The sequence below is a fragment of the Xyrauchen texanus genome, chromosome 36 (genome assembly GCF_025860055.1).
Source record: "Xyrauchen texanus isolate HMW12.3.18 chromosome 36, RBS_HiC_50CHRs, whole genome shotgun sequence".
Classification (NCBI taxonomy): domain Eukaryota; kingdom Metazoa; phylum Chordata; class Actinopteri; order Cypriniformes; family Catostomidae; genus Xyrauchen; species Xyrauchen texanus.
In genome coordinates, this window is record NC_068311.1 from 25,611,964 (window position 1) to 25,638,530 (window position 26,567).

General features: G+C 40.5%; 1 protein-coding gene and 1 pseudogene across 1 annotated transcript in view; both read left to right on the forward strand.

The window, feature by feature from the left end:
* LOC127630077 (leucine-rich repeat and fibronectin type III domain-containing protein 1-like protein) overlaps window positions 1–26,567 on the forward strand; it is a 191,281-nt gene that overhangs the window by 19,603 nt on the left and 145,111 nt on the right. The gene's annotated exons all lie outside the window — the stretch shown is intronic.
* LOC127629696 (uncharacterized) lies at window positions 17,292–18,161 on the forward strand (annotated as a pseudogene).

Consider the following 26,567-nt stretch of genomic DNA (forward strand, 5'->3'; position numbering starts at 1 on the left):
ACATTATGACCAAAACTGAACAAATGCTTTGAAATTTGCAGACAAATCTGATATGTTCCGTTTAGATAATCTATTATAATTTTTCACTGTAAATGTTATTGTAATCGGTAAAAATCTTCAAACTAATCAAAAAGCCATGTGTCATATGTATTTGGAAAGCTCTCAATTACTCACAGACAAAAAGATAGTTAGTAATAGCTAAGTACATGTTTTTGATATACATGTTACATGTAAACAGGTGTTGCTTATAAGCCGTGTTTTTCCTCGTAATTTCACAAAATATAAACCAAACACAAAATATCACATACCATTATTTAAAGATTCCCATTAAAAGGAGCCCACACACATTGTAATCGGATGCATGGATCATTTGATAATCTACACAACGAACAATGTGCACACAGCACATATTGTGCTATCTGACAAAAAAAAACTTTAGCTTTCCTGGATCAAATGATTTCATCTGAAATTATGTTGTATGTTGTCAAGAATCATGAAATGCTGAACAAATCATATTATAATTCAGATCGCTTCAAACAGAGGTGGAAGTCATCCAGATATGGGCAGATAGGATTGTTCATTGTAATTACATTTGGCCACCAGGAGATGGTGCCAAGTACATGACGCAGTCTCAATGATGGCTCAAATGTCACAGAATGAAACGGAATGGCATCTTGTTACTCATGCCTGCATGCTTTGGAGAGAGCATACCTTTAGTCATTGTTGAATTTGCATGTAAAATTAGTTCTTATGTACAATTATTATGTTTTAATTGTTTGAAGAGGCTTTTGGACCCTTGGAGACATGTTTGGACACAAAGATACATTGTTTTGTTATGCTATAACTTTTGATTGATTTGTCATATCAACATAAATTTTACTCAGTTACAGGTGACATGATTAGGAACAAAACAAAAGCAGTTTCCCGGGGGAAACTTCATTTACACCCTGATATATGTATTGTCCAATCACAAACAAAAATTTTGATTTTTCTGCAGTTTCTTAGGCTGAGAGTCTAATAATTTATCATAAACTATATCATTAAAACATTGGAAAAGCTTTCTTTAAAATTATACCAAACAATTGACCCTCTTTGTTTTTGTTTTGTACACTGAAACTGGAAATCTTTAAAAACATCTTTAGAGCATCATGGTTTTTACAGTCATATTAGTGTTTAAGGTGTTATGTCATCATGGCAACAAAGTTATACAATTGGATATACATTTACACAGAAAAGTTTAGTAAGCAATTTTATCATGCACAAAAAAAAATAATGTTAACAATTATCTTGTACTTCTAGCTATACTTTTAAAATTATTAGTATTTTAACATTTCTAGATTGCCCCATTCACTTCCAATGAAAGTGGCTTACTGTAACCCAGATAATTGCTAATTTATTTATTTATTCTTTTAAAGAAAATGAGGGAAGAGTCTGAATGAATTGTTGTGGTAATCAACATTATGTTGTCGATTGAGCCTAACTTGTATTGAACCGAGAATATCCCTTTAAATGTTCAAATAACACATTTGGCAAATACGGTTATCAACATACAATATGTTTTACCTTATGTAGAGTGTACATGTATATGAAACAAAGGAGTCTTTTCAGATAGTCTCTAATTTTTTTCTCTCTTTATGTGGTTGGCAAAGCTTCATAACTGTTTGCCTCTTTCAAACTTCACCGAGTAAATAACTGTTTCTCTGTCACGCTGCTGCATTCTTGCTATTGTTGTATTGTTGTCACTGTTAGATTTCAAAGGTTCCTGTGGGCACAGAGCCTTGAAAAAACATAGATTTGGCTGCCTCCATTGGCTGATCAAAGGACTAGTGATGTTGTGACAAGAGTGTATGAGCCTGACAGCTCTTGGATCACAGACCCTCAAGGCCTGTATTCCCTCAATACCACAGCAATCACAATAACCACTGTGGGCTGTCGCCAATGGATCCTGAATGTCTGACACCCTCTGATTTCTTAAGAAGAGATACAGTCATGTCTGTAGAAGCATCTTGAGTCTCCCTGCTTTCTTTTGTTCATCATCACTCTTCATCTGGTTTCCTCTGTGGAAGCAGACAATGGCCCATTGTATCTTCTGAAGCTCTCCAACTCTCTTTTGTCTAAAAACTAACAACATCTGGCAAGGAGACTCCCTCATGATGCTCTAGAAGATCCACCATTTATTGTATACTGAACACAGATGATATACTGTCTTTGAAGTTTTGACAATATCACACCGACGTGTCAAAACAGAGCAGCCTTCGTTGCGTCAAAGCTTGTAAGTTTTGTTGATTTCTCAAAGTGAAACAGTGACATCTGCTAGAAAATGTAGGTGGAGACAGATGAGGAGGAAACAAGGCCTCTGACTGAGAACAAAGACGACCTCGTGGAGATCTGCTGGTGCTTAGTACTTCACTTTCAAGGCACACATCATTGTGCATAATGCAGTGGAAGATGCTCCCTGCAGTGGGCAACTGGTGATGTAGTGAAAGCAGGGGCTTGCTGGGAGGAAAATATTTCCTATGATCTGGATATCTGATCTGTAATGTTTAGCTTAAACTAAAAAACTAAAAGATAGTTTTTTCCAACCTGCTGCATGAACTAAATGCAAGCACTTTCCACAAATATGGTAAAAAATAGACTCTAATACTTTACATCACTAAACACAATATTACAGCTTATTATACATTAATTATTATACAATATATACAGTACTATATTATACAGTATAGAATGCAGTCATTTCTAAAAAGTAGTTAATATGTCATTAAATTAGCTATTATTTCAGGAGCTCAGGTTTTCACACATTGCTTATGTTAATACATCTTTAATATATTTGAAACACATTAAAATTATTAAATACACATTTTACATTGTTTGCATATTTGTTTAAGTTTTGGTCTGTTACAATTTGACACATTTATGTCATTTTGCACATTATTGCCAACTATAATTTAGATGTCGATTTAACATGTAAATTCAGTTGTATTATTTATATAAGAAATAACACGTTAAAAACTTTAAAGCAATGTATATTCCGAAACTGTAATGTTGGGATATGTTCACTTTCATATTTTTAAGATCTGCATACAGCTGCCTCATAGAGGGAGCCCTGGCCTGAGTGATAGTGTCTACCACCAAAGGAGGAGATGGTGGGCAAGTTGTGACAAGCGATGTGAGCTTAAACCGCCTTGGCGATTTATATATGCTACTGTCGCCGTGTTGTCCATCTGGAACAATACATGCTTGCCCTGGATCAATGGCTGAAGCCTCCGTAGTGCCAGCAAGTGAGTGCAGTCAGGAGTGCCATCTTCCACGAGAGGGCCTTTAGCTCAACTGGCTCCAGCTACACACACGGGGCTCTCTATAAGCCCAGCAGGACCACAGATATATCCCGCCAGTGAACGAGATTCAAAATCCTGGTGCCTCTAAGGAACCTGATGATCAGGTTGTGCTTCCCCAAGGACTTACCATCCACCGCATCGTGGTGTGCCGCTATCGCGGACACATACACCTTCAAGGTGGAGGCGGACAGCTGCCCCTACAACCTCTCCTACAGGAAGGAAAGCACCGACCTGACTGCACATCTCTGTGGGTCTTCACCTCGGGAAGAACATCAATTCGAGAACAGATGCCACTTCAAGGCATACAGCTGCCTCATAGAGGGAGCCACTCTTCTGTGTTTCATCCAGCTGCCAGACGTGGAGGTTCCACAGGTCTGGGCATGGGTGCCACATCGTGCCCTGTCCCTGAGAAAGGAGGTCCCTCTTCATTGAAATTCCCCAGGGAGGGACTGTCACAAGGAGCGTGAGATACAAGAACTAAGTATGGCTGGGCCAGTACGGCTCAACCAACTTGACTTGTTCTTCATCCTCCTTGACTTTGCACAAAGTCTGCAAGCAGGCTCACTGGTGGAAATGCATACTTGCGCAGACACAGGGCCAGCTGTGTGCCAACGTGTCCATACCAAGGGGGGCCTTGGTCAGGGAGTACCATAGCAGGCAATGGGAGGATTCCTGGGAAACAAACAGGTCTACCTGAGCTTCACCGAATCGACTCCAAATCAGTTGAACCACCTGGGGGTGGAGTTTCCACTCTTCCCTGATCATCACTTGTTGTGACTGCGTGTCTGCTGCACGATTGAGTTTGCCCGGGATGTGAGTGGCCCACAATGACTTCAATCACTGCTGACTCCAAAGGAGGAGATGGCAGGCAAGTTATGAGATTCGATATGAGTGTAAACCGCCTTAGCAATTTATATCCGCTACTGTAGCCGTGTTGTCCATCTGGACCAGCACATGCTTACCCTGGATCAATGGCCGAAGCCTCTATAGTGCCACCAATACTCCCAGCAATTTGATGCAGTTGATTTGCCAATGCAGTCAAGGTCCTGTCCAGGAGCCTGAGGCTGCGTGGCGCTACAAACAGTGCCCCAGCCTGACTTGTACACGTCCGTTGTGATAACGACATGACTGGACACTTGCTCTAGGGAAATCCCTGCCCATAGAAATGCAAGGTCCGTCCAAGGGCTGAACATGTGGTGACAGATCGGCGTGATAGCCATGTGATACCTACCCCGGCACCATGCCCATCTTGGGACTTGGGTCTGAAGCCTGTTTCATATGCATCATCCCGAGAAGAGTAACTGCCACCGAGGATGCCATATGCCCCAGGAGTCTCTGAAATTTTTTCAGTGGAACCGTTGTTCTTCCCCTGAATGACTTCAGGCAATTCAGCACCGACTGAGAACGCTCGCTCATGAGGCGCGCTGTCATAGTGACCGAGTCCAGCACCATCCTGAGAAAAGAGATGATCTGCACCGGGGAGAGCGTACTCTTTTCCCAGTTGACCTGAAGCCCCAATCGGCTGAGGTGTCTGAGCACATTAAAAGGCCTCATGTCCCGAACACGTGGCGTTAGAGTACTTACCTCCCTCCGGATACCCACCATATGACCGGTCAGCGATGGGGGAGGAGGCTGAGCATCCTTGTAGTGCGCCACAACTGCCTGAGCATGGGTGTGCCGCAGCCGGGTGTGCAAAGGCAGATAATTCAAGTCCCCAGCACCCCTGCTGCGAGTGTTCGATGTACGGCTGTCGTAACAACGATGGGACATAGGACTGTTCTACCAGGTGGCAGCGTTTTGCAGGCACAGGTGCACCGCAATGGCCTGCTCCAACTGAGGATCCTCCGTGTCCCCACTGGCTGCCCCACCATCTAGTGTAGTGAGAGAGAAGGAGCTCGGAAGCCGGGTCCGGGCAGTAAATGGTGCCCGTCATGACTTTGTGAGTTCCTCATGCACCTCCGGGAAGAATGGAACTGGGTTAGATCGTGGCTGTGAGTTGCGATCTGAGCCCAGGAACAAGTCAACAAGGGTAGGGGCAGGGTGGAGGGCAAGCATGGCCGCCAGCTCTGCATCGGCCTCAGACTGGGCAATCACACCCAAAGGTGGGAGCCCAGCCTCGTGTCTGACTGTAACAGCTCGCTCTCTGATTTCTGTGTGTACCTTTAGATGAAGTCCTGCAGGCACACATGGAGGGTTGTGTCTAGTACCTCCCGGTCACCTACTGTAAAGTCTTGCAAGAGCCGTATGTGACATTCATACACTGTGTTTATTGTTTATTTTTAGTCCTACAGAAATCCTAAACCTACCCCCCACCACACAATCTAGCTTTAAACCTAACCTTATTAACAGCATATGTGACTCTCGTAAGTCTTTGCTATTGGGATGGTTACCATCCAGCCCTCACTGACAGCAGACAGAATAAGTTTAGGACACATTTTAGCCGAAATACCAAATGCAGGGTTTCAAGATGTCTTTTCTAAGTTTCAAACTACATTTAATTTGACACAGCTATACCTAAAAATGCTGTGTTTATAACAGGACACAACCAAAGTGAGATGCTCCAAAAGCATTGTAAAACAGTTAAAGGATGGGCAAGGAGGAGGCGAGAACCGGCTAGTCAACATAAATCATATTTAATAAAACTCAAAGCACAAACATAAACACACATGACGGACATGTCCGTAATTCTCTCTCTCTCTCGAACAATCGTCACCGGCCGCCTTTATCCCTTGCGCGCCTCATCAGGCTGATTGGGGACCGGGCGCGCAATATTCCGACCGGCCCCGCCCCCCTCTGCTCCACAAGCATCTATCTAATTTGTGTGTACATAGGTGGCCTATAGAAAAGCCTTATAATAAGTCTAAATCTGACAGATTGACGAATTCAACTGCAAAATTGATTGAAGTGGACTGAAGGCCAATTATATTTTTGTATGGAAATGAAAAATAAATTGCCATCTAAAGCCACTTTTTGTATTGCCTAATGTATGCTTTACACGTCTGCTACAATAATTTAATGTATTTTAATTATCTAAATTATTATATTCATTATATGAAGAAGAACATCATTGTAATTGTAATTAATTTTATTTAATTAATGTATTAATGAACTGGAATTGATTTGATTAAATAGTGTAATCAATTGAAAGCCCTACTTAAATTATATGCCATTTTAATCAGAGTAAATGTACAAAAATTAATGAATGGGTCATGATTAAAGTATTACGAACATTATTTTCAACAAATGTTTTGTGAAAGGAGGTGCTACCCCTCTTATAATGTTATGTTATATCAACTTAAGGAGGTCAATCTTTTTTCCTACATGGGTTACAGGGTTGCAAATTTAGCCTAAATTAAGCCATCATTAAATACTATAGTAGCTAGTGTGGGACAGTTTAATTTAGACAGTAGTTACTGATACATTTATAATTTCCATTAATTAAAGAAGAACATGTGTTTCATATATTTATTTTTTTATCACACTAACTTAGGTAACAGGGTTGAGCTTTACAACAGCAGTTAACACAACAATATTTGTAAAAACATATGAGGAAATAAAATGAGATTATTTGATTGACGTGTTTAAAACTAGCTATATTTCATGCTTATGTTATATATTCGTTTTTCTAACATATGAAATAGATCTCAAAACAAAAAAAAATGGGATTTGCACCTCTAACGCTTAAAAAAGACATGGGACACCAAAGTGTACTGTATACATGAAAAAAAACAAAATGCCTGTAGTTCATTACTGATCGGAACCAGAAAACCCTGAAGAAAAACTCGACAAGCTTGTTTAGGCATGAGTGCATCAATATCCTTATTGTTTTCCCTAGAGAGAAGAATAGGAGTAAGATGGCTGCTTCCAGCATACAGAAACAGAATGGTAGAGTTTTCTGTCCACATTGTATAAAGGGGTTTCCATTGGGGTGAAATGGTCCTATAGGCCTAAAGAACGTTGTCCCTGAGGGCCACATATGTATGACCAGCAACAGGACAAGACTCACATACACTTAAAGCGCTTATAATGGAAGGAAGGGCAAGAAGTGGGCGGCAGTTCCCCTGGGACCTGCTGCCCCTTGAATAAAACAAATTCTCTCTCTTACCAAGCCTACAAATTGAGAGAACAGCAATCCACTGATATGTGGTTTTTTTCTGTTTGTTTCTCTATTGTTTGCAATCTCACTGTTGATGCAATGAGGAGGTAATTAGAGAGATTTGTTTAAAAGCATAATTTACTTGCTTTCAAGCTCCATCAGTGTGTTTTGCTAAAAGGTTTTTACAGAATATGTGAGGACCTTATCACTCTTTCAAGGGCGCAGCAATAACAAAATCCACTTTTAAGAAGGTTCCTGTGGGAACTGGCCAGCAACTGTGCTAATGTGTGCTTTTCATGGGTTTTCTCTTTGGAGATTCTCATCTGACCATCATCCCACACTTTCACAGTGGCATAATTACATCCAGAGGCGATCTGTCAACCATATCCTTGTGGAGGTGTCCTTGGGATTCTCTGCATTTTCATCAGCAATCCTCATCAGAATCTATGTAACATGCTATTAACAGCTGTGACAAGCTAGAAGAAGTCACATTCAATACTTCCAACATATGAATTATTCCCTCTCACTGTCATATCATCTCAGTTTTTTCCATTCCCACCGCTGAAATCGTCACCTTGTGTCTCCTTCTGTCAGACAAAAAAAGCATATGTCAGTTCAGTACTTTAGTGCCCCGTGGGTAATTCTCTGTTGCATTACAAGGACGTAAAGGGTCAGTTGCTACTGAGTGCTAACTAGTAACCCTCCCCCAGAGGGCATGAGATAACATGTGAGATAAATGATTTATGGGTGCAGAATAGAGTCCTGAATGTGAATGTGTCTTTTTTTTTTGTTTCCCCTTTTAATCAAGTTTTATTTTTCTTACCCCATTGGCAAAGAGTTTTTCTCTTGTTACAGTGGGTACGGAAAGTATTCAGACCCCCTTAAATGTTTTACTCTTTGTTATATTGCAGCCATTTACTAAAATCATTTAAGTTCATTTTTTTCCTCATTATTGTACACACAGCACCCCATATTGACAGAAAAACACAGAATTGTTGACATTTTTGCACATTTATTAAAAAAGAAAAACTGAAATATCATATGGTCCTAAGTATTCAGACCCTTTGCTGTGACACTCATATATTTAACTCAGGTACTGTCCATTTCTTCTGATCATCCTTGAGATGGTTCTACACCTACATTTGAGTCCAGCTGTGTTTGATTATACTGATTGTACTTGATTAGGAAAGCCACACACCTGTCTATATAAGACCTTACAGCTCACAGTGCATGTCAGAGCAAATGAGAATCATGAGGTCAAAGGAACTGCCTGAAGAGCTCAGAGACAGAATTGTGGCAAGGCACAGATCTGGCCAAGGTTACAAAAAAATTTCTGCTGCCCTTAAGGTTCATAAGAGCACAGTGGCCTCCATAATCCTTAAATGGAATACGTCTGGGACGACCAGAACCCTTCCTAGAGCTGGCCGTCTGGCCAAACTGAGCTATCGGGGGGAGAAGAGCCTTGGTGAGAGAGGTAAAGAAGAACCCAAAGATCACTGTGGCTGAGCTCCAGAGATGCAGTCAGGAGATGGGAGAAAGTTGTAGTAAGTCAACCATCACTGCAGCCATTCACCAGTCGGGGCTTTATGGCAGAGTGGCCCGACGGAAGCCTCTCCTCAGTGCAAGACACATGAAAGCCTGCATGGAGTTTGCTAAAAAACACCTGAAGGACTCCAAGATGGTGATAAATAAGATTCTCTGGTCTAATGAGACCAAGATAGAACTTTTTGGCCTTAATTCTAAGCGGTATGTGTGGAGAAAACCAGGCACTGCTCATCACCTGTCCAATACAGTCTCAACAGTGAAGCATGGTGGCAGCATCATGCTGTGGGGGTGTTTTTCAGCTGCAGGGACAGGACAACTGGTTGCAATCGAGGGAAAGATGAATGCGACCAAGTACAGGGATATCCTGGACGAAAACCTTCTCCAGAGTGCTCTGGACCTCAGACTGGGCCGAAGGGTCACCTTCCAACAAGACAATGACCCTAAGCACACCGCTAAAATAACAAAGGAGTGGCTTCACAACAACTCCGTGACTGTTCTTGAATGGCCCAGCCAGAGCCCTGACTTAAACCCATTTGAGCATCTCTGGAGAGACCTGAAAATGGCTGTCCACCAACGTTTACCATCCAACCTGACAGAACTGGAGAGGATCTGCTAGGAGGAATGGCAGAGGATACCCAAATCCAGATGTGAAAAACTCTCTTTCCCAAAAAAGACTCATGGCTGTATTAGATCAAAAGGGTGCTTCTACTAAATACTAAACAAAGGGTCTGAATACTTAAGACCATGTGATATTTCAGTTTTTCTTTTTTAATAAATGTGCAAAAATGTCAACAATTCTGTGTTTTTCTGTCAATATGGGGGACTGTGTGTACAATAATGAGGAAAAAAAATGAACTTAAATGATTTTAGCAAATGGCTGCAATATAACAAAGAGTGAAAAATTTAAGGGGGTCTGAATACTTTCCGTACCCACTGTATAAGCAAAAAATATTTTGTTACATTTCTCTGAAAACAAGACAAAATATGATGTAATTTGTTGGTCAAATTAATGTATCTTGTTTTAAGAATGTTTTGGTCCCATTTTATATTAGGTGTCTTTAACTACTATGTGCTAACATTAAAATACATAAAATACAGTGTATGTATTGTGTATCATGTTGTCTGCAAAATTTCACAAGATTCACATTTGGTGCTGTTGAGGTATTAATATGATAAGCCTATTTATTTTGCTATTCCAACTATGCATGATTATATGTTTAGTTGCACTTTATTATTTGCTTTTCACATTGGGTTTCCCTGCTGTCTGTGATCCTTTAGTGTGTCGCACACCAGACGAGAAGTGGCATGCCGTGTCACATCAAGGGTAGAAAAAGGTACATGTCACACATAAATAGCATCATTGGAAATCTAAAACAGTGAATTTAATCACCACACAGACAAAAGTTACATATAAAGGTTTGTGCACTTCTTCAATTATGAACAGTTTTGTTGACTAGTTGGTATATGAAAAAAAAGGTGTAACTGACAAAACTGAAATAATAGAAAGAGCAACATTTATTATGCAATCTGTATAGGGGTCCTTGGCTTTATTCAAGCTTTCAAAAGATGTACTTGTTACTGGTAATATACATTGTGTAGGCTCTATGCAAAATATATATACACAATGCATCTTCTAGCCTAAGCTAAAGTCAATAATCTATGTCTATAAGTGGCACGGGAGAATTTGGAGCAGACTCCTAAAGTTGTAGCAAGGCACTGTCATTGGACTGCAAACAACGGTGGTGGTGTGTGTACATACATTTTTAATAAAGCTTTCATATTTAAACGGGTCATGACATACTGTACCTTATAACAGTGTTTCCCAACCCTGTTCCTGGAGGCCACCCAACATTAGTCAGTCAGTCAGTCAGTCATATAAGCACATTTAAAAACAACAGCTGTTGGCCAAAGTGCTGTAAAGAGTTTAAACAAATAGCATAATAATTAAAATTAAGGCACAAAACACAATCACAGACAATGCACAAAAACGTTACCACTTTGATATCTACATCACTGACCAAAAGGCCTAATGATAAAATCAAATCAAGCATGTGCCCTTGTTTATGAGTAGGGCCAAGGACAGTCTGTGTAAGATTGAAAGTCTCATTCAATAGTAGCTAAACCCCCACCACGACCAACTGACTGCGTCGTATTAAAATTGTTACAATCTTTAGGACAAACTTCAGAGAGTGGACCTAATTCGCTGGCATTCAGCCATGTCTCAGTCATAAAAAAGGTCCAACCCATGAAATAAAATTTGAGATCGATCTTACATTTAATAACGCCAACTTCACTTCAGTGCAGTCCGTTTCCTGGGCTGTATATTGATGGTAGAATGATGTAAGTTTATGTTGAGGCTCCGACAGCGGGGAATAATCCAATGGATGGAGGTTGCAGAGATCTGCTCTTCTTCTGTTATCACGCAATCTAGCAGATTAACTCCTTGACGAGAATGCCAATCCTAGCCGTTCTGGATAAAATCATTTGATGAATATATGAAACAGGAATGTAATGTCTCTTTTTGGCATAAGTCCTGTCTGGCAGTCCAAAGAAAATGCTACTCGAACCATCAGATACTGTTGGGCAGGGGTGAAGAGCCTACCCCAAACGGAGAACCAACATACTACCCCCAAAAGAGAGAAGATGGTCCAGGCGGGTTACGAACCTGATCTCGTATCCAGAGTTTCAATCTGAAAAAGAGAAAATTAGATGCAAAAACCTAGAATTTGACATTTGTGCATGAATTATAAAATATCCCTGGCATGGTTTGTGCAAAACCTTTGCAATAGGATAAGCCATGCTTGTGTTTACTGATGAACCTTATCATAAAGGGGGCATGGTTTCAGTGATATCCTTCCTTAAGGATAGCCATGATTGCGTACAAGGCCGCCATCAAGATTTATGGACAGGGGGAAACATTTTCCAAATTGCCAAAATGTTTTATTTGTTTAAAAAAAAACAACAACAAAAAAACAGTAACAACCTACTTACTGCCCATATCCACACCCACTCCAGCACCGTCCACCATCACCCCCATCCTTGTGTTACTCACTCACTCACTGTTTAGGGATGCTAGTCTCTCCCTCAGTGGACCTGCTCTGCATGGTGGGGATGCTCATCTCTCCCTCAGTTTCTGATAGAGGATGATATCATAGGAAGAGTCTGATTATTTTCTTGCTGACTTCAGGCCTAAAAATGAGCTAATTGCAAGCTTTAGTAATTCTAGCAGGTTGCAATATAATTGCCTTTTAAGTAGGGATGAGTATCATTAGGATTTTATCAATACTATTACTCTGATCGATACTCCTTATCGGTTTGTTTTTTATCAATTATAAAATAATTGATAAAAATATATTATTTTTTAAAAGAAGAAAAAAATAATACCGGGTTTTGGTACCCATCCCTAATTATACGGCCATTTATATCTATCTATTATATTGATATATTATCTAGTTAATAGAATGTGCTAACATTATTTAAAGGTTAAGCTAGCTAGCTGCAGTTTTATTTGCTAGTCTACACTATCTCCTCGCTTTTGCAACGTTCAGATTCGTCTGTTATACCTAGTGCTTCATGCTTGGCAAGAAATTTGGCCATCGCCTCTCTGCTTCTTTTGTTCACTTTTGCTCTCTGTTTGCTTGCATTTCTTTTTTGTGCCCCTGATTTTAGCCTTTGGTGAGGCATTTTGACTCTTTAGTCAGTCCCTGCTTTGCACAATGCACATTGTGTGTGTTCTGCACATCTGATTGGCCTGGTGTTTTGACCGAACCATTTTCACAATAACGGGGTGTATATACACTTTCGATTTCGGTGATTTAAGTCAGTAAGTAAATTGTTGTACTTGATCCCATTAAGGGTCAACTATAGACCTTTGCATGGGCCCCCCTGGGCCTTGGGCCATCTGTACCCTTTGACCCCCTGATGGCGGGCCTGCTTGCGTATAAATGTTATTTATGCAACATCTTTGTAAAAAGATGAACAACATAGCAGAGCCCTAAGATATAGGCAACATTGATGTGCAATACCCTCTACTTAACTAAGCAATGTAAGCATTTGAAACCTGCATGGCTGTTGGATGCAATATATTTGCCAATGAATAACAACATAGTGCAAGGGCCCTACAATAAGGGAAATGTTGTTGTGCAATACCCTTTGTTGAAAGATAAATAAAGTTTGATTATGAGCCCTCTGGCAAAGATACTGCATAATGGCTGCCCTTGTCAAAGGATGAGCAATGTAATGGGAGGCCCTACAATATGGGCAACGTTGTTGTGCAATACCCTTCGTTGAAAGATAAACAACATTTGATTGTGATCCCTTTGACGAGGCACCCATTGATTGTGCACTATATTTGCCAAAGGATAAACAAAATAATGTGAGGCCCTACGGTAAGGCCGTTGTTGTTGTGCAATACCCTTTGTTGAAAGATAAACAGCATTTGATTATGAACCCATGACGAGTTCGGAATTTGTTTGTGGAATATCTTTACCAAAAGATGAACAATGTAACATAAAGCCCTATGATAAAGATGACATTGTTGTACAATACCTTTTGTTGAAAGATAAACAAAGTTTACGCATGAGCCCTCCAATAAGGGTGAGCTAGGCTCCTGCATTACTAATGCAAAAGAAAATCATGCATTGAATTGTGGAAGCCCTGGTGAGGAGGGCAGATATTTTTAGACTGTATCCTTGCAGGACAATAGACCTGCTTGAAATTGTTAATTGTTTGAGATAAGAGCGTGTGGATGAAGCACTTAGAGCTCCAGGCCACCATCAGATAGGTATGAAAACTTATGGCTAATGGAGAGTTGAGCATGTGTGATGATTTGAGCATTGGGTCAGATATATTTCTGGTAGGATGAAGAAGACTAGCGGCCAAGCACCTTGATTGTGGTCTTTGGTTGTCCTTGATGAGCAGAGGTTGTGGCAGCTCCAATATGGAATGAGATGAAGGAGTGGCCTTGAGGAATGATACGCATAGCGAAAATGAGGTGACTCAAAAGGGACAGATGATCGAGTTTGGAAACTGAGAGGTAAAATTATGTATAAACTGACCTGATCCTGTCTATTTTGTCCTGATGCAAAGAAGCTTGCATGTTTAGGGAATCGACCATGATGCCAAGAAATTCGAGGAACGTAGTAGGGCCTTTGTTGTTTTCACTGGAGAGGGGAACACCCAGCTGATGAAAAAGCTTGATTAGAACATCCTATGTGGAGTTGTGAGCGGCAAGGAGATCGATGAGCAAAAAATCATTGAGCAGGTGCAATAAAAAAGGACGTTTATAGTAATTTAGAAGGATCCAATATAAGCCTTAAAAGAGAATTAAAAATGTTTTATCTATTTCTACACCCGAATGTGAGCCAGAAAGCAAGGTAAAATTTTGACTACCACTTAACGCTGAAAGTGGGCCAGTCAGTGGGATGAATGGGCGTGATTTTGAAAGCATCTTTGATGTCTGCTTTGGCGAGGAGGCCACCGTGCCCAGCCTTGATAATTAGTTGAATGGCATGATCGACTGAAGCGTAATAAAGGGAAAACGGCCCTAGTGGAATCATGTAATTGACACTAGCCACGTGGCCCAACCACGGTGCTAACAGGCCAAACTTTTTTGTCTTTTCTTTTCTTGCCTGAATATTTGTGAGTGGCTAGGCCGATGGGATTGACTTATAAAAGGACAGAAAGGAGGAGACCTGAAAGGACCAAAAAGATAACCTTTACTTAGTTATTTCGCCAGTAGATAAGATACAACACCAGGTTTGGTCAATGTTGACTGCAAATTATTTTTTTTAAAAATGTGTATGAGAAATGTATAGTATGTTTTTATAATACAACGTCCTCTTATATGTCAACAATTTGAAACTCTTCATGTCATGACCACATTAAGGTTGTTGTAACTGAATGTGCAACAGGTGTGCAACCCCCTTTGTCACAATCTGGTCTGACTATGCCTCCCCTGACTGACTGTGGGTCATGTTTGTGTGTGTGTCTGTGTGTGTTTTCCCTCTCGTTTCTCTGGTTGCATAGCTCATTTAACATATCTGCAGCACTTGTGTCCCTTTATTTTATTTATCTCTCCTCTGCCTTGTTTACCCTGCTTATTTGTTTTGTGAGTTTATGTGTCAGTCTCCAGCCTGTCGGTTTGCCTTTCATAGCCCTCGGTCGGTACTGTTTACCAGTCAGTTATTGACTCCATTGTGAGAGATTTGGTTTGTATTTTGTTAAGAAAAGTTTATTTTGCGTCCATCTCTGCGTTTGGGTCCTTCAACTAATCTGTGAGTGTGACAACCTTATCAGGATAGACCTAAGACATATTTTTGGGTCAAAAACCACACGTCGAAAACTAGGGTATCACTAGCTTCAATAGATCTCCACTGCTTAGATTCCTTCAAAATTACTGCTGATTCACTTATGTCTGTGCTGATGTAGCACATACTGTCAAGAAAACAAAGTAACCAATGTTTCTTATGTAAGAGTTTCACTTGTTTTAATGCTGATGCAACTCAGCCAGACATTTGGGGTGATATATAGCCCTTACTGAGAACACGTACCCGTACTGCTGATTGTTTGGAAGGTATCTGTGCAACTGTAGCCTCAGACAGAGATATAGTGGTGCTGAGTGATGTAAGAATCAGCAGAAAGGAGAATCATTGTTCTGCTGAACAAGAACATGTGAAGGGGTTTGCTTCCTAGCGGCACACATCTGTGTTGTTTTTTTCTTCATCTTCTGTTCCCGTTCCTCTTCCTTCAGAGCAATGTCAAATCCATGAACATGTTAACCTTCTTAACAGCACAGCGAACTGAAAAATCACAATATGTGCTTGTTTTCACTACTTGCTTTTTGTGCTTCTGCTTGTTTGAATATGAACACAAGAAAATAGATTTTGTAGGCTTTAGTGTCATTGAAAATCAACTCACAAATCTTTATTAAAGGAACCATGTTTCCAAATTCTCTCCATGAATTCATATTTTTACTGAGAATGCGAGCTTCATGCACACACACACACACACACACACACACACACACACACACACACACACACACACATAGTAATAATAATAATAATAATAAATATTTATATATATATATATATATATATATATATATATATATATATATATATATATATATATATATTTTATTTTTTTATACATTTTATTCTCCATGTGAAAAACTGATTGTATATTTCATACTATTTCATCTCTGTGTGAGCTGCTCCTGCATGTTTTCTTTTTACGCCTTAGTTTTTGTGTTCAGGAATCCTCTTATGTTTTGCAACCGCATCCCAAATCTGTTTTCTCTAGGTGTTTAAAGAGATAGTTCACCAGAAATGTGTTGGAGTAAATAACTAAAAGTAGCAACACTACAAACTACATTTTTCAGTAGCGCAACATTAGTCTAGCTATATTCACAATAGTGTAGCTTTTTCAGTAACAAGCTACATTTTGTAAAATGTAGCAATATAGCATGGCAAAACTCTACATTTGTCATATTATATTGCACACACTGCAATGGATCCAAGGAAGTAATCAAATATTCTCACAAATCATTTTAGGGAATTGATTCTTTCAGACAGTTCGTGTAAATGAAACGGTTACAATAAATCATTCATTTACAGTATATTTAGCATTGGGAACTTTAATTCATTTTAGTGAGTCGGTTTGTTTGACTGTTAATGTAAAGGAGCTAGTTAATATATATGATTCACTAATCCACATAAGCCCTTGTGCGGCATTAAAGAGAATTTGCTTTGTTATTGAACAAAAATACATAGTTATTTGCTGCAGTTTTACACAATATTTAAACTATTTGAAATAGGTTGTTTTCTAGTTTTAGTAGATTATATTTGGCATAATTTTAGCTCAATTTAATGCTGGCACCCCAATTGTTTAATGCCACCATAATTAAATAATATGCATCCAATTGTTATGTACCATGAAATGTAGGAAATAAGTATGTGCATTAATTTTTAAATTAATTATAGTTCATATTGTTGTTAATTTCTGATGCATTAATAAATGACAGGAACATTAGCCATACTAGAATTCCCCCTTTAACTGAGAAAACAATAAACAAACTCAACAACATTTTTAAGAAATCAGCACTTTTAATTTGGCCTCTGTCTTTTTGTGATGGTACAATACCTTTTGTGGCTGTCAAAAATTAACTGGTGCAGAGAGAGAGAGAGAGAGAGAGTTTTTGTTTTTTATATAAGAGCTATATTCCCAAGAGCTATATACTGAATTTATAGCTCTTGGGGAAAAAAAATAGAGACCATTAGAGTTTCTCTGGATTTACTATTAACATAGATATGTTGTTGAGTAAAATTAGCGTTTTTGTTTTATTCTATAAAGTACTGACAGAATTTTTTGGCACGTTTCCTTTAATCCACCCAGATGAAGTTTATCCAAATTCCACTACTATTCTCTCCATTGGCATGGTAGTTAAAGATCAGGTAATTAAATGGGATCACCTCACTGGATATATGACTTTGAAGGGTACTGAGGCCTTGTTTGCCAGTCGCACTTGTTGTCATGAAACTCACAATTATGTTGTCTGTCCACGTAACACATTGCAGCCTTTCTCTCCCAATGATAGCAAACTCATAAATGTTGAATCATTGCATGGCCATTCAAATGCTGTTCAAGTGTCTCATACACAGTGGTGTGTCCTCAGTGAGATTAATTCGTTCACATATGGAGGACTGACCTGCCCTGCTAATCACTCCTTTTGCTTGGAAGTGACAGAGGACTTTTCTATGGGCCAGATCGACATCCTCGGAAGGATGCCAAAGGAGGCCGAGTTCTCCCCATGATGGGACAACACCTTTCATGAACACGGAACACAAGCTTTGGTCGACACGATGGACTTGGTACAGAACGTCATCTTCCAAACAGAATACCACCTCTCTCAAGCACAAGTGGAGACAAACTTGGCACGAACACAAGACTGAAAGACTGCACAGATTCTGTCTAGCTCATCTACGTGATCGGCACAGACTGCATACACCTGGTGGGACTGGGTACTTCGAGGTTGTGCGTTTGGAAGCGCACTCATCTTCTCCTTCACACTATTCCAATGTTGCTACTTCAGACACCTCATCAGATCAGTAAAAGCATCCACCAACACTATCTTATCTCTCAGCCCCTTACAGCTGCCCACCTTACAAAGACTGAAGTGACACCACAGGAAACCCTGTGAGTGGCCCACGGTGCCAAAACGGGGAAAACTGTAAGGCGGGTGCCAGCAAGTCTGGAATACCCCTCGAGAAAACAAAACGCTCTCATGAGAATTAATATTTGAACTCTCTCTTGCATATGTAACAGCAACATCCGAGATGCAGCACACAGTGCAGCTCACACCTCACTTCTACAGTCTCATCATCTCCCCCTACTCCCCCCTTTTCCTCCTCACTTAAAGCTCACTAAAAACCTATGCAATTTTAAGTGTGTACAAAAAAGTAACTATGCATGTTTGGTATCATTTAAAGTGTCTCAGTGCGCCTGGTAAATTGGTCTCATTCTCCCAGCCATAATGAAAAGCTAAAAGAAGTTATAAAATATGAGAAATGTGGTGTGCCCCTTAAAGGTGTGCCCTCCCCCAGATCCTCCATACAAACTACCTCCTTTATGTAAATCTACAGGAATCAAGAACCCATTCAAATACAAATTCTGATCCCACAGTTGTGAACCCCTCAATAGGGGACCAAAATCTAATTATAATGACAGACACCACCATTTGCTAAGCATATTGAATTATCTGGGTTTATGAGGAAAATGGGCAAAAGGTTTGGGGAGTCTGTATGTAGACTTCCCACATGATCGCTGTGTGTAGTTTTCATTACCTGGTATATATTTCTATAAATTCCTCGATTTCCGAATTGTTGTTATTATATTTGATTGATCGATGATTTTACTCTATGAATTGGATTTTGAATTATTGTTCTATTACCTGGTCAATAAATTGTAAACATTTAATTTTAATCTGACTGACTAATCTACCCAAGTAGATTAAACGATTCGTATGTCTGCGTCAGATTAGCGACGACTAATATTTGGCATCAATTCAAGTGTACTTGGTTTGCAAAGACAAAAAGGAAATTTCTTTTTAGAACAGCAAATGCTGCTTGACCGATCTAAATTCGGATGTGTCTTACCTCTGTTTTAATTTAATGTTTCTCCAGTTAAGTGTACGTGGAAAACCACGGCATGGCCAATCCAAAGCTATTACAAGAGAAGTTATGTTGGTCAACTTATATCTGTAATAGTGGCCTTGACCTCTACTGAAGAAAACGTTAAGTTAAATTAATTAAAGAGTTAAAAAGAATAATCAAAAATTCGCTCACTTTTAATAGATATCATTAAAACCTTTTTCATTTATGGATCAGATGAAATATCGAGGTAATACATAAGAGAAAATGTATTTCATTTAATCTTGTTGTGTTGCTTAAAAGGAAAGACAGTAACGCGCAGAGACCTTCACCTGTATTATTGGAGACCGCCATTGGACTGACAAACAGGCTTAGATAACCAATAGACAACCAGGTGGCTGATCGGTAAACATCTGGTGGTGCTTCGTGGTGGTGATACGTCTTTGTGAAGGATGTAGGAATCAAGCCATGTACAAGGTTATCCCTTCCTTCTGCTCTGACAATGTTCCCCAACTCTGAGGATTGTTTTTTCCTCCTTGCTCCTTGGCCACACAGCCAGGTCAATCAAGGTGTGGATGGAGGACTACCGGATCAAGACCCTGTCATGGACAGCCCAATCTCCAGGCCTTAACCACATTGTAAACCTCTAGAATGTGATCAAGAGGAAGTTGGATGGCCACAAGCCATCAAACAAAGCCAAGCTGCTTGAATTTTTGTACCAGGAGTGGCATAAAGTCACCCAACAGCAATGTGAAAGACTGATAGAGAGCATGCCAAGACGCCTGAAAGCTGTGAATGAACATCAGGGTTAATCCACCAAATACTGATTTCTGAACTCTCTCTCTATATATAACATTTTAGAATAATAGTAAATCAAAACTATAAAATAACATAATTTGAACTATTGGAATTGTGTTGTGACTAATCGAAATACAGAAAAAAATCAAAACTGTGTAATATTTTAGCATCTTCAAAGTAGTCACCCTTTGCCTAGAATTTGCAGACATTTGCAGACTCTAGTCATTTTCTCAACCAACTTCTTGAGGAATCAGACTCCGATGCTGTCGATAGCTGTATTTAACCCAGAAAACCTCAGGCTTGTTGGAATCTAAAGATGGTCTTTAAAAACACTGTATGTATTAAAACTGAGCTCTTGAGAAATTTGCTTTCATAATTTCACATCCTTCTGGTTAAAATCTGTTTTGTTAGACACATTTATTTTGTTACTGCTAAAGTGACTCCCATCTGTAAACATGTTAAGAAAGTTTTAAAAAGGGAACCAGCATAGTAACAAGGGAATGATCACATAATGTTTTTTAATGATTTTCTGTCAGATAATGCTTACACAACACACTATTATATTTTACTATTATTATTATTATTCCTTTTGTTTTTCACAGGTATTTTGGAACTCAGTACTGAATTAGTTCTCTGCAGTCCAATTATTTAAAATAAGCATGAGAAATAAAGCATATCCAAAATCAATAGAGCTATCTAACTTAGAACCTCAATGGTGTGTGTGGTTGAATGAACAACTCATAGACAGGTGTTAGAGGTCACAGGGGAAAAAGAGGATGCTGTTGAAATCTAAGGTGTTCTAGTGCAATCCAAAACACAATATAGTTTTTGTATCATTCAACCCCTGCCTAAAGCATAGGTAAAAAGACCCTTGGGCCAGGCCATCACTTAATAAGCATTAACTGCCAGTTGAAGAAATAAGTGGTCAGCTGTGACTCACATTGGATGATTAAATGTACTGGCTGAGTTGAAGTATTGCCTTTGTGCTGATCATAGACCAAGTTAGGCTTGTGATTTAAAAATGTATCTCGTCATGTCCTAGTAAATTAAATTATAAGGAAGTGAGATGAGGTATGAACAGCCCACAGGTTAAATAAATGCGTCAAGTCAGATTTGTGAAATGGTCTGAAATGCAAACACACAAAGCTGAACATTTTGGAGGTGAAGTGTACTCTGTAAACACACAGGGGAAATTCACTAAACAGTTGTGCCATTTTTTCGCGTAGTATCTCACTCGGTGCAAACGCTTTCATCTTATTAACTAACCATACAAAATCCAGTTTAACCAGTCATTATATGTGCTATTAGTGCTGTGGCAGGACTTTTTAATTATATTATAATATTGAGCATGTCGATATGCACAGGAGTATACACACACAAAAAAAAGACAACAAAAATTTAGAACCGACCTGCAAGCTGCGTTTTTGCACATATTGTGTAGGCGTGTTTGCGCAGTTACCTGATTTGAAAAATGTATTTCAGTGAACATGGCGCTAAAACATCAAACAAATTATTTCCAAATAACTTCATTTGTACTGTGCACAGTTAATCCTTAATAAATTCCCCCACATAATTTGTATATATGTTTTATATATACTGTATATAGTGTTTATATTTATATTAGGGCTGTCGATTTAACGTGTTAATTAATTGTGATAAAAACATTTATAAAAATAAACGCAATTGATGTCCCCATACTGTAATAAGGAATATTCCTACCATCGGAGCAATTAAAAACTGAAGTACATCCAGGGGTCAGTAGGTGACTTCAGCTATATAGGCTATGTGCAGCTTATACAGAGAACAAACCACATTTTCTAACAGTAAACAACACAAGATTAAAACACGTTCTTATGTTGAAACACAGCTTGATGGAGTGCAAATCTGAATGCAGGGATCTCAAGATATAATTTTCTATGTTTCAAACTATGTTTAACTTGACCCAGCAACCTAAAAATGGTATGTTTATGATGCAATGTAACCAAAGTGAGACACTCCAGAAGCATCCATCTGATGCAGGTGTACATTGACACGTCCACAGATAAGCCCTTATAATCCTCAAGATGGTGCCGTGGATGGCCGCCTCGGTGAGGAGCCCTCCAATTCTTTTGTTGTTTTTGTTTGCTTGTCCTGTGCTTAGTATTTTTTTTCCAATCAGTTTTACCAGAGATGAACTTCTGGTCATTCAACAGCACATACCAGACAATCGTTTCCCAGTTTTGGGCTATTCTGACATTTTTCTGGACATTTAAGTAAGAGGTGCAGCTGTGTTGTTAAAGCGCACTATAAGATGCAAGCAAGAGAAACGAGGAAGCCCACTGGTAAAGCTCCAACAGAATGGCTTTCGAACAGTGCTGCAGGGTATTCATCTAGCGAATATCTGCTCTCTCCTTAACAAAATGGACGAAATTTATCTCCTCCCCCTGTACAAACAAGGTATTTTCAATCTCTTTTGACTTGTGCTTCACAGAAACCATTGCATGTAGCCATTCCGGACAGCTAATTAAATCTGCTGGGCTTCCAGCTGTTCAGAGCAGACCGCATTGCGGAGTTAATGGTGAAAATGCGAGGTGATGGAACATACTTTTACATCAATGAAAGTTGTTATACAGATGTAACAACATTAAAGATGATGTGCTGTCATAATTTGGAAGCACTCTTTATCAACTGTAAGCCTTTCTACTGGCGGCAGAAGTTTTCCTCATTTATTTTGGTGAGTGTGTACATCCCTCCACATGCATGCGTGAACGCAGCGCTACAACAACTGGCTGATCAGATCACAGACTCAGAGCTACAATACCCAGACTCACTTATTAATATTATCTACAATTTTATCTACTTCGCACGTGAACTGCCAAAATACAGACAGCACAAAACGTGCCCCAACAGAGACCAAAATATGCTGGATCACAACATTAAATAAAGCATATCTCTCTGTCCCTAGAGCAGCTTTGGGACTCTCTGTCTGGATCATCGTCTTACAACCTACAGGCAGAAACTATAATCAGCTAAACGTTTAGTAAAGACAGTAAAAAGATTGACCAATGAAGCAGAGCTGGAACAATAAGCCTGCTTTGACAGCACTGATTGGAGTGTTTTTGAAGCTGCAGACACCAATCTGGATGAGCTCACATATGTAGTAGTGTGGAGAGGACTGAAAGACATTACTAACTTCAAGACATCATCCCCAACACTGTAGGGAATCAACAGCTGGCAGATGACCTGTATGTGTTTTACTTTAAATTTGAAAAGCCCAGTCTCACACCCCTCTCTGACCTTCACTTTACACAAACACCCCCTGCAACCACCCTCTTTCTCACCCCTGAGAACTGGTCAAAATAACAATAAAGATGCAGAGTTTTCAGACCTAGACTAATGCAAAGAAAAATTTCATATTTATTTTTAAACAATAAAATACTAATGTTTTAACTAAGGAAGTGTGTCAGAAATTAATATTTAGTGGAATAACCCTGATTTTCAAATCACACCTTTCATGCATCTTGGCATGCTTTCTAACAGTCTTTCACATTGCTGTTCATCACCTATCCTCCACCAAATTTCACAGTGTGTTCAAGACACTGTGGCTTGAAAGCCCCTCCAGGTCTCCATCTAACCATTAGACAAGGTGGAGTATCTTTGATGATCTGGTGGTGCTTCGGCAAGGCTGGAATCAGGCAGATTCATCTTTGTAAAGGATGCATGAATCAAGCAAAAAGTTATCCTGTACGAAAACTTGCTTCCTTCTGCTATGACTATGTTCCCCAACATTGAGGATTGTTTTGTTCAGCAGGAAAATGCTCCATGCCACACAGCCAGATCTGCATGAATTTTTGCAACAGGAGTGGCATAAAGTCACCCAACAGCAATGCGAAGGACTCGCAGAGAGCATGCGAAGACGCATGAAAGATGTGATTGAAAATCAGGGTTAACCAACCAAATATTGATTTCTTTGTTAAAACATTAGTGTTGTTTAAAAAGGAATATGAACTGGTTTTCTTTGCATTATTCGAGGTCTGAAAACACTGTTTTGTTATTTGACCAGTTTTTATTTTCTGCAAATAAATTCTCTAAATCACAAAAAATATATATTTGGGAGAGATGTTGTCAGTGCTTTATAGAATAAAACAAAATATTTAATTTTACTCAAACACATACAGAAAGTAACATACAGAGAAATGTCTTGGTTACTGTTGTAATCTCCTTTTCCCGATGAAGGGAACGAGACGTTGTGTAGATGTAGTGACACTAGGGGTCGCGTTTGGAAGCGCCAAACACCTGATAATTGAGAAAAGGCCAAAGAATTTTCATGCCACTCCCCCGGACATACGGGTATAAAAGGAGCCGGCTTCAACCACTCATTCAGGTTTGTGCTGAGGAGCTGAGACAGAGTCCCGTCTATTTCAGCCGGTAGTTCAGTGTTGTGGCAGGACACAACGTCTTGTTCCCTCCATCAGGGAATAGAGGTTACAACAGTAACCAAGACATTCCCTATCTGTCACTCACTCAACGTTGTGTTAATGTAGTGACACTAGGGCTCCCTATACAAAATGCCACAACCAGCTGAAATGTGTTACATGGATCAGCGGTGCTGGCAGGCCTAGTAACAAGTGCACCTTTCTCCATCGTAACCTTCCCAATGCACAACATAAGTCGCATGGTTCCTCATAGTTAAAATGGGAACAGGCCGCACCAGCTGCTTCGGCCTTTTCTCTTATTTTTCTCCCAGAAAATGAAAATCCACTCGCTCCTGACAAAAGATGGTGGGTGAATTGCGACGTGAGCGTAAACTGCCTTGGTGTATAAGCTACCATTGCCATGTTGCCCTGGATCAACAGCCGAAGCCTCCTCAGAGCCAGAAATACCACCAGCAACTCCAGGCAGTTGATATGCCAACGCAGTCGAGGTCCTGTCCAGGAGCCCAAGGCTACATGCCCATTGCAAACGGCACCCCAGTCTGACTTTGACACGTCTGTCGTGAAATGACATGCATGGCACTGTGGTGGCAGATGAGCTTGATAGCCACACTATGCGTAATGTGGTGCCATGCCCATCTTGGGACCCGAGTTTGAAGCCAGTGATGAAGCGGTCTCATATGCATCAACCCCAGCAGCGTAATCACTGCAGAGGACACCATATGCCTCAGGAGCCTCTGAAATTGTTTCAGTGGGACCACTGTTCTTATCCTGATTGACTTTAGGCAATTCAGCACCGACTGAGCATGCTTGCTTCTGAGGCGCACTGTCATAGTGACATCCCGAGAAAAGAGATGCTCTTCACTGGGAGAGCTTGCTCTTTTCGCAGTTGACCTGAAGCCCCAATTGGCTGAGGTGTCTGAGCACCAGGTGCCTGTGCGCACACAATAGATCTCGAGAGTGAGCTAGAATCAGCCAGTCATCGAGATAATTAAGGATGCGGACGCCCACTTCCCTTAGCAGGGCAAGGTTCTGCCTCTGCGACTTTTGTAAAGATGCAAGGCGACAGGGACAGGGGAGGACCTTGTACTAATATGCCCGGCCCTTGAAGGAAAACTGAAGGAACAGTCTGTGTCGAGGCAAAACCGAGACATGAAAGAACGCATCCTTCGGATCTACTGCCGCAAACCAATCTTGATACCGGACACATGACAGAATGGGCTTCTGAATCAACATTTGAACAGGAGCCTGTGAAGGGCCCGATTCAAAGCTTGCAGGTCCAAGATTAGCTGCAACCCACCACCTTCTGTACAATGAAGTAGTGGCTGTAGAACCCCTTCTTCATTTCGTCTGGAGGGACAGGCTCTATCGTGTCCATCTATAGAAGGACTGCGATTTCTGCATGCAGAACAGCAGCTTCCTCACCTCCTACTGAGGTGAAATGGATACGATGAATGTGGGCGGGAACCGAATAGTGTAGCCGACCAGCAGGACGGGTTGGAGAGCGCTAACCATGCCTTCAGACTCTGAGCAAGGGGCACCTTTGATGTATTTGCGGATTGGGCCTAACAGCAGGGCAGAGCAGGAGCTGGCACATTGAGAGGCCTCGCGTCCCAAACTCATGCCGTTAGAGCACTTACCTCCCTCCGCATACCCACCATAGGACCAGTCAGCGAAGGGGGAGGAGGCTGAGCATCCTCATAGCGCACCACAACTGCCTGAGCATGGGTGGGTGTGTGCGTGCCGCAGCTGGACGTACGAAGGCAGAAAACCCACGCCTGCCATGACCTTGCTGCGAGTGTTCGATGTATTGCTATTTTGATGGGCGTAAACACAGAGTGTGTAACCCATAGAATGAGGAAACCGCACTTTTATTAACATGAAAGTGCCAGAGCCACTTGGGCATGCGGCAAAATCAAAACAAAAAGTAAATGAAGATTCTCCTCCATCCCTCCACCAGGGTATGGAGTCTCCTCACCCCTGGTTTGCGCATCTCAGGGATGCTTTGAAGACCATCGAGGGTAGTGAGAGCGGAGGAACTCGGTGAGTTCCTCATGCACCTCCGGGAAGAACAGAACTGGGGCAGAACATGCTCACATGCAGGGTGGAGGGTTCCACTCGAGCCTGGCGCTTGCGGCAGCCCAGGCAAGCATGGCCGAGTCCTCTGCATCCGACTGTGACAGCCCACTCTCCGATGCTGCGATCGAGAGCAGGGGTGAACCTGCTG